The sequence below is a fragment of the Danio aesculapii genome, chromosome 20 (assembly GCF_903798145.1).
Source record: "Danio aesculapii chromosome 20, fDanAes4.1, whole genome shotgun sequence".
Taxonomy (NCBI): Eukaryota; Metazoa; Chordata; class Actinopteri; order Cypriniformes; family Danionidae; genus Danio; species Danio aesculapii.
In genome coordinates, this window is record NC_079454.1 from 12,490,488 (window position 1) to 12,500,830 (window position 10,343).

The following is a 10,343-nucleotide window of genomic DNA, read 5'->3' on the forward strand; positions in this document are numbered from 1 at the left end:
GACGCGTTTTCATTCTAAAATATTATTTTGAAGAGTAAATGCAGCCTAAAACAGAAGTCTCAAACTGATTATTAGCAACTGGCTTGGGTAAATGTAAAATAATGCCATTTGGTTCCATCAATGGTTTCCACATTAGCGTCACAATACCACATTTTTTGAGTCAAAAACATACAGTGCAAGCTGTAGTTCTTGAAACTCTTGAACTATGCTAACTCTTAATTGAATGACTATTATGAAGTGATTTTTTTTTAAATCAGCAATGTACAGTATTACCAGTGTAATTAACCCTTCGCTAAGCCCCACCTTCCTTAGTTACTGTTGCTATGCCTGTCAAGCTTTCGTGCCTGCAACGTCTATTACAATGTGTTTGCGCCAGTGTCAGACATTGCCAGGGATATAATTAGTCATTTTTGGCAAACAGGTGAGATATCCGAGAAAGCCAGACAAAAAGGACTGTAGTATGCATTACAGGGGTATATCCACGACATAATAGGCAAATTATAAAATAATTTAATCAAAATTAAAGCTAGCTTAGCCTAGCCGCCTCATACGCTAACCATTCAACAGCTTAGCTCATGCACAGCAGGAGAGGTGTAATTTAAAAATAATCTAATAATAACTAAGTAAACCATGATTTCTCTTTTTTAGCCAAAAAGCCTGATAGATTAAGTGTTGTGTGATGAAATATAGCGTTACTAACCAATGAGGAAACACACATGGACAGTCATTGGTTTCTACATCATTCATTCATAGAAAGAACAGCCAGAAAAAAGAAGTTGATGGATTTGTGTCGAAAAGTGCTCTGTTTTGATCATATCTCTGCTTTGTTCTGTTGATATGTAGTTTCATATAGTTGTAGCTATGGTGAGGGCTAAACGAAGCAGTGCAAAAAAAAAAGAAAGAAAGAAAGAAAAAGACCGCTGGGAAACATAACCTGCTTTGTATTTTTGTAGGAAACACAGTTTAGATCTTTATAGGGTAAGAGGTGTGTGAGTTATTGCCGTCAGTCTATCACTGAATGTGTCAAGAATATCAAAACAAAACTAACTTAACTCCGCTCCTTTAGTGCCCCTCACAGAGTTTGATCCACGCTGGCATTTCTCCTCTTGGGTTTTAGGTTCTGAAAAGGGAAAAACTTTCACCACCCTGTCCAAACTTTTAGGATACCAGGTATCAGATTTGCACATCCATATGCACAATGCTATGGCTTGTTTCCCTCGCTCGAAAGCTTGACAGAGCTCCTGCGCGTAGCTACAGTTGCTAAACCAAGATTGGTGGGTGGCAGTTTTTGGGTGTGGCTTAGCGAAGGGTCAATTTAGTATAGGAGCTGATTCTCTTTTGCTAATTACCAATGTATAGAGAAACACACAAGTACAGTAGTTCAGCTATTAAATGAATGAGCAAATTTTTTTGTTTCTTTTTGTTTTCTTTCTACTTTTGCGTGGACCAAAACAGCACATATAGTGCAATCAATGTAGTTTATTTTTTTGAATGAATGACCATTATGCATAGGTTCTTTTTTGTGAAACAAAAACATACATTAGTGCAAAGATACCCAAACTAGGGCCCGTGGGCCAAACTTGGCCCTTTGTATCCTTTGATTTGGCCTGCCAGAAAGAAAATGATTGGGAAGGGTTGGGGAATGCCTTTAAAAGAGATTTTCATTCTCTCATCTCTATTTCAATGTAACCTTTTGTTCGTTTGTTTGTTTTATTGTTGAGCTGCAAAAAAGCAAACTGAAATTAAAAGTTTCAGTTAAATGTTGTACATGAATCTTTTTTTTTTTAATTTACATATTGTCACTCAACAAATAGGGGACAAAGCAGAAGACATCAATGTGCTAATCAAGGCAAAGGCAGGTTCAGCATGAATACAAGTGTATTCGGCATTAAACTCTATTGTTTGGATTTTTAATTTTTTTTTTTTAAATAGTTTTATTGTAAAAAGTTTATTAAAATAAAATACTTTTTTTAAATGACTGCATTAGTAAATACATTTTACGTAATTGTTTTCCATGTATTTATACATGTTATGAAATAAATGAGAAAATTACCCATGGCAACTTTAATGTAATACAGTTTGCTATATTTACTTTCTGCCCACAGCTCTCAATCAAGCTTGGATTTTGGCCCTTCATAAGAAAGTTTTGGGCACCCCTGTATTAGTGCAACTTGTGTAGGTATGATCTTGCATAATTGACTGTTATGAACAACTTTTTTTTTGCGAATCAAAAAATTACAGCAACTTGTGTAGGTCAACTCGATTCAAATTCTCTTAGAATTTTTTTTTTTTTTCAAAAACATCAAGCTCAGCTAGTTTAATTCAACTCTCTAACAGGTGAACAAGCGAGTTTTACGAGCGTCTCTTTTTTTGTGAATCAAAAACATACAGTGCAATATAAAAAAAATATGAGCACATTCAATGTAACTCAAGTCTTGAATCAATAATTCTTATGAGCCAGTTCTTTATAGGGGCTCATGCAACTTAAACTGTGAGGTTTAAATCCATTTTGTTGTTGAATATAAAAAATAAAAAAAATCCTGCACACTACATTAATATTTTGCTTAGCTTTTTAAACTAAAATAACTTTTTACTAACATAAATGAAAAATAGTTACAAAAACAAAAATAAACAAAAACACATACAGTCAAAATACTGTTATATTTAAATGGCCGTCAAAAGAGAGATTCTATATTTGAGCTCCAAAATTGTGTAATTGCCACATCTGCCAGCAGGGGCTATAGCTGGCAATGCAGACCAAACAAACCTGGATGCTTAGAAAGAGGCATTTAAAAAAGGAAATGAGGGCAAAGAAACAGCAAGCAGCGGAGATGAAGACAATTAGCCAAATGTCTCTCTAACCAGCTTAATGATGCAGTGCTGCAACACGCAACTGCAGCAGATGTGCCTCAGATTGCAACTGCAGCAAACGCCGTGTGAATGTGCACATGTGCGAATGTTGGCATGTTTTACCTTTGGACCCCAACTGTGCTTATTTTAGATTGATGTTTGAAAGCAGTGTCCAAATTGGCCTGACTACGCCAAACTAGAGGATTCAAGTCTGTAATCCTCAAGGTCTGATCAAATTAACCCATCAAAGTCTCATCTGATAAGAAGCTGGACTAGCACTGTCTGTGTGTGTGTCTAGTGGCTGTCCAGTCTAGTGTCTCACAAAGTAACAACCAACAGTACTTTAAATCCAGTTCATGGGGTATGTTTACATGGACATCAGCAATCAAATTACTTTCCTTATTTTGAATGATAGTATTATTATTAAAGTCAGCATGAAATCAAAATTTACTTTTCTTATTTTTATATCTATATATAGTAGTGCTTGTTATAAACGATGTATCTGTGCACTTTATTACTTTGTAAAAAATGAATTTTGTCCTCATAATCTTTAATCAAATATCATAACCTTCTCTCTCCCCTTAAAATGACTTAAAATGCCTTTACGAGAGGGGTATCAGTACAGGTCTCGTTTCTTTCTTGCAGACATTCATTCGTCAGTCTTCCTCCATTTTGTTAGCAACACACATTGATCCAACAATCCAATTATTTCCCTAAATCATGCACCGCCCTACTTTTTTTTCTCATTTTAGAAACCCTTTCAATCAGATGTACGTCACGAATTGGAAATAAGGTTTTTCCTAACTCTGTTTTATGCTGACTTTAAGCTGTTTACACGTGCTACTTGTTCATTTACATTTTATAGTTCATAGATATCACACACCATTTCTTCCCCACGCGGCACCATCTGATGTTCCTTCCAGGATTTCAGGTACAGTCTCAACATACAATTTGTCTTTGTTTTGGTGCCATATACAGTTTTGGGTGTTTAAATTTGGTGAAATATTATGTTGACATTATTAGTCAGGTATGGCAACCAAAATTCAACGTCTCATAGACGTCATATTAGTAATTTCCACAGAACGTCAATCTGTAACATCATTAGATGTTGATATTTTGTTGTTTTTAGGTTGCGTTGAACAGTAACCAAAATACAATATCTGTCCGACATTGGACATTGACGTCGGCCTGACGTTGGGTTCTGAAATCAACCCAATTTTCATTTTCAAACAAAATCCAACGTCCCACGACTTTGGGTTAAACCATCAATCTGAGTTTTAACTAGTGACATGAACAAGTACTGTTTTTGGCAATGTTAATCATTCTTGATTTCTATATTGGTTTTATAGAAAACAGGGACATGCCACAGGCACTTTAATATGTTGTGTTTTATCAAACTGCACAGACCTAATAGGGCACCTTGGTTACCTTTTTTTTCAGATATAATATAAGCCTTTTGTGTCTCCAGAATGTGTCTGTAAAGTTTCAGCTCAAAACACTCATCAGATTATTTATTATAGCTTTCACAAGTTTCTATTTTATAGCTCTGAGCAGCAGGTAGCGGTTTTTGTGAACTGTGCCTTTAAGGCTAGTCCTTCACGCCCACCGTTTCCACATGCCTGTCAGTGTGACTTAATCTCCTCCCTCAGCTGCTTCAGACAACAGACAGACATGAAGGAAGCAGATCTCATGTAACGTTTGTGATAAATACTACAGTAAGAACTTTACCAATGAGTATTTGATGCATTTGTTGTGGAGTTGTAACGATGAGTCACACACAATGTCGTTACAAAGTTCATGCACACACACATATACACACACACAGTGCGGACAGACACACAGACAGCGTGCACATTTAGCTTTGCACTCTTTTTGCACGCAAATGTGACAGGATACATGTTAATATTGACTGCTGTATGGATATCTGTTATGTTAATGTACAAAATAAACCAGATTTAACATCCACAAACCGGAATTGAAGCATCTTCATTTATAATTGTACTGACACGCAGCTGTGGTGATGAAGCAAATCTGAAGTGAATTGCTGTAATTCTTTACACACATGCACTGTTTTAAAACATTTTAAACTTGTAAAACTCACTCTTGATCACATTTGATGATGATTGATGATCCTAGCAAACTGAACAGACCTTTTATTCCCGGTTGCTTTGCACACATCCTGTCTTGTTGATATGATTATAAGCATTACTATGGAGACATGTTAATGCGCAGCTGTCAATCAATTCGGTGGGCGGGGGACCGCACTCCTGTGTCAAGTTGTGGTCGGTCGGACCGTTTTTAACTTGTTAAATTGAAAAAAAAGGACTGGGTGTGTTTATATCACTCCAGTATGATGGTATATACACTATACCTACACATATGTCTGTTCAAACAGCTTGAAAAGTAGATTTTTCAAATGTACTTAGCATGATGAAACAGCACTGCTTCTTCCTTATGTGATCATGACCGTAAGAACCAGAAGTGGTCGACTGGCATAATAAAAGCTCTGGTGTTGTCGTGTCACATCACGCTCATTTCTCAACAGCAATTGCTTCAGCACTCTCATTTCTCTTAGATAAATTTCAGGTTGACTCTGCTTAATACTACCTTGATAATAAGTTTTAAATACTTTAGCTCATCCATAAACATGAACACAGTACCATTGGCCGAGTGCCTTAGTGTCCCACCAGTGACAATATACAGCCATATCGCACTGCTACTTGTGTGATATTGCGTTTAATAAAACAGTTTGAAGGCATAATTGTGTATATAAAAAAGAAAATCAAACATGGAGTCAAAAAACCTTTTGTATGAGGAACTACTTTCTTCTGCCATTCATTCACATCTGCAGCTCACATGAGAACAACAGGAACCGTTGCTACTTCACCGATGTCACTTTAGAGCTAGTATTTGAATAATTCTCTAGCATAATATCTAAAGTGATGACAAAACAGGGGATTTTGCTGACACTTTAAGATTATAAGGCTGAACAGCATGAAATGCCATCGGTCTACAGAGATATCTAACAGAGATATTTCTCGGTTGAAATCGGGAGATCACAATTATTAACCCTGAAAAAAGCCAGTGCAAAGCAAACACTACCAGATACACTACACTACTATACTATGATATAAATACAGCACTACAACATACAAAAGAGAGAGATCAACTTAGAAAGTCACTTACCTGCTTAATAATGATTTGATCAGCTGTAATTTGAAATTACGCTGAGTTTTTCCTCATCTAAGGGCTTATTATCCGGTCTCTGTCACTATCTTGTGGCAGAACGTCAACCGTCTTTGCTCTGCTCAGTATAACAGGCTGATGCATGCCGACGTGCTGTATCTCTGAAATTATAAATATTTAAAATAGGCACTGTCCTTATAAAGGAGCTGTTGCAATCTAAACTAGATATTAAAGTTTGAGGACAAACTTTATGGTGGCTTGAAAAGCCGAGTCTAAAAGTTTGAAGTCGTTTTAAAGTGTAAATAACTGAAGCAGTTTTTATAAAGTTTGAAACAGTCGGCATAGATAAGTACATATATGTTAGCATGTTTCTAGGTTGTTGCTAGGCGGTTGCTAAAGTATTCTGAGTGGTTGCTAGGCAGTTGCTAACATCAATTAGCATGATTCTAGCATTAATTAGCATGTTACTAGCATTTTTCTACCATGAATTAGCATGTTACTAGCATGAATTAGCAAGTAACTAGCATGATTCTAACATAAATTAGCATGTAACTAGCATGATTCTACCATGAATTAGCATGATTCTAGCATGAATTAGCATTGTAACTAGCATGATTCTAGCATGAATTAGCATGTTGTTAGCATGATTCTAGCATGAATTAGCATGTTTCTAGCATAGTTCCAGCATGATTTAGCATGTTACTAGCATGATTCTAGCACAAATTAGCATGTTATTAGCATGATCCTAGCATGACTTAGCATGTTACTAGCATGATTCTAGCATGAATTAGCATGTTGCTAGCATGATCCTAGCATGAATTAGCATGTTACTAGCATGATTCTAGCATGAATTAGCATGTTACTACCATGATCCTAGCACGAAATAGCATGTTACTTGCATGTTTCTAGCATGAATTAGCATGTTACTAGCATGATCCTAGCGTGAATTAGCATGTTTCTAGCATGAATTAGCATGATTCTAGCATGAATTAGCATGTTACTAACATGATTCTAGCATGAATTAGCATGTTGTTTGCATGATTCTAGCATGAATTAGCATGTTATTAGCATATTTCTAGCATGAATTAGCATGTTACTAGCATGTTTCTAGCATGAATTAGCATGTTATTAGCATGATTCTAGCATGATTTAGCATGTTTCTAGCATGAATTAGCAAGATTCTAGCATGAATTAGCATGTTACTAGCATGATTCTAGCATGAATTAGCATGTTGTTAGCATGATTCTAGCATGAATTAGCATGTTATTAGCGTATTTCTAGCATGAATTAGCATGTTTCTAGCATGAATTAGCATGTTGTTAGCATGATTCTAGTATCAATTAGCATGTTACCAGCGTGTTACTAGCATGAATTAGCATGTTACTAGCATGATTCTAGCATGAATTAGCAAGTAACTAGCATGATTCTAACACGAAATAGCATGTAACTAGCATGATTCTACCAAGAATTAGCATGTGTCTATTATGAATTAGCATGTAACTAGCATTATTCTAGCATGAATTAGCATAATTCTAGCATGAGTTAGCATGTAACTAGCATGATTATAGCATGGATTAGCATGTTTCTACCATGAATTATCATGTTGTTAGCATGATTCTAGCATGAACTAGCATGTTTCTAGCATAATTCTATCATGAATTAGCATGTTACTAGCATGATTCTAGCACGAATTAGCATGTTATTAGCATGATCCTAGCATGAATTAGCATGATTCTAGCATGAATTAGCATGTTACAAGCATGATTCTAGCATGAACTAGCATGTTACTAGCATGATTCTAGCATGAATTAGCATGTTACTAGCATGATCCTAGCATGATTTAGCATGTTACTTGCATGTTTCTAGCATGAATTAGCATGTTACTAGCATGATCCTAACATGAATTAGCATGATTCTAGCATGAATTAGCATGTTACTAGCATGAATTACCATGTTACTAGCATGATTCTAGCATGTTACTAGCATGATTCTAGCATGAATTAGCATGTTGTTAGCATGATTCTAGCATGAATTAGCATGTTACTTGCATGTTTCTAGCATGAATTAGCATGTTACTAGCATGATCCTAACATGAATTAGCATGATTCTAGCATGAATTAGCATGTTACTAGCATGAATTACCATGTTACTAGCATGATTCTAGCATGTTACTAGCATGATTCTAGCATGAATTAGCATGTTGTTAGCATGATTCTAGCATGAATTAGCATGTTATTAGCGTATTTCTAGCAGGAATTAGCATGTTACTAGCATGTTTCTTACATGAATTAGCATGTTATTAGCATGGTTCTAGCATGAATTAGCATGTTTCTAGCATGATTCTAGCTTGAATTAGCATGTTACTAGCATGAATTAGCATGTTACTAGCATGTTTCTAGCATGAATTAGCATGTTGTTAGCATTATTCTAGTATGAATTAGCATGTTACCAGCATGTTACTAGCATGAATTAGCAGGTTACTAGCATGATTCTAGCCTGAATTAGCATGTAACTAGCATGATATTAGCATGTAACTAGCATGATATTAGTATGTTACTAGCATGATTCTAGCATGAATCAGCTTGTTTCTAGCATGAATTAGCATGTTGTTAGCATGAATTAGCATGCTATCGTGTTGCAAGCACCTTTCTAGCAAGATTAGCATGTCAGTAGGAAGTTTAAACTGTTAGCATGTGTTAGAATAGCTAGTCACAGTCTCTGGAACAGTTGCTAGGGTGCTGAAATTGGTTGCTAGGGAGTGGCTAGTAAGTTTAAAGGTAATCAGTGATTGGCTGCTGGCTAGACTGAGTTGAATGAGGCCAGACTCTAGTCTGTAGGACAGTCTGATGCAGAGTTATGAGCTCACAAAGGTTGATCCAATGTTAAGTCAATGACAGTCTTTTACAATGGAAGTCTATGGGACAGTTGCTAGGGTGCTGTAAGTGGTTGCTAGGGAGTAGCTAGTAAGTTAAGAAGTCATCAGTTATTGGCTGCTGGCTAGACTGAGTTAAATGAGTCCAGTTAGAAGTCTGTAGGACAGTCTGATGCAGAGTTATGAGCTCACAAAGTTTGACCCAATGTTAAGTCAATGGGACTTTTGGGATTTTTCTGGGTCGTTTTTCGGAAAACCCAAAGTCGGATCAGTTAGAAAAGATATAGCAACCCGAGTCAGACCAGTTTGAAGGTTTGACGAAAGTTTGAAGTATGTAGCTTGAAAGGCCTAGGAGGAGATACACTTAGAAATTTGTCTCAGAAGAAGAAAAAGAAGAAGAAGTTTTAATAGATAACAATATGCTGGCTTTTCAAGCCACCATAACTACTGCATTCTCACATAAAAAGCCTTAGAAGTACATGATGTTGTCCAGTAGCTGCAGTATTTGTCAAATTGCAGTGAGTTTATTCATCTGCTGTCACTCTATGTTGGTGGAGTAATACAGAAGGGTGAGGAGGCTGTATGAGTGCTGTCATGGCAGAATATCACATGACTATCAACCAATCAGATTAGAGAACCAGACAGAACATATTTTTATACATTAAAGTGTAAATCAATTTACAAAATAATGTAAACTTGACTGACTTTTACACTTCCACTTTAATATGTACATGTCTATACTGAACTTCAATAATAGGACTAAAATAAGAAAACTTTTGTTTTTATTTAAGGTAATCTTAATGATTATTTAAAGACTTTTTATTTAAGGTAATCAAAAATCAGTTTACAAGCTAGATTATTAATCAGGGTAATGTCTTAAGTAAACAATCTGATCACACAGTCTGAACACTCTCTCTTATACACGCACACTCTTAAAGAATAATCTCAAGTCATGACCACAACCTTCCAACAAAAACATACTTGCAAAACTCCTGTAATGCTATCGCAACACAAGTCAAATATTCAGAGCACTTTCCCCCCGAAGCGTATGCACATCTGACTACCCACGCACTCACCACACGCTGAGGCGAATGCGCTTGTGTTTTCTTCTCCAGTATTTGTCCTTTTCTTCTGCAGTGTTGCAGCGTTCCTTGATGCTCTTCTCACCTCGCTTCTTTTTTCAGCGCTGGGAGAAACTCCTAGAGCGGAACAACTTGATACGTCGATGCAGACACAACCTCTCCAAGTTAATCTGCTCCCATCTCCCATGTACCTATCTGAAAAAAAAAACATACAGGCCCAGAACATCTCACAGGAGCTTTATCTTACAGGTTGTGTATGGAAAAAGCAAGGCTGTGATAATAAAATAGGTAGTTCACAGGGTGAAAGGTCCTGCTGCGTGATTGTTTGCTTAGATTTCAAGAATGTAACCAGA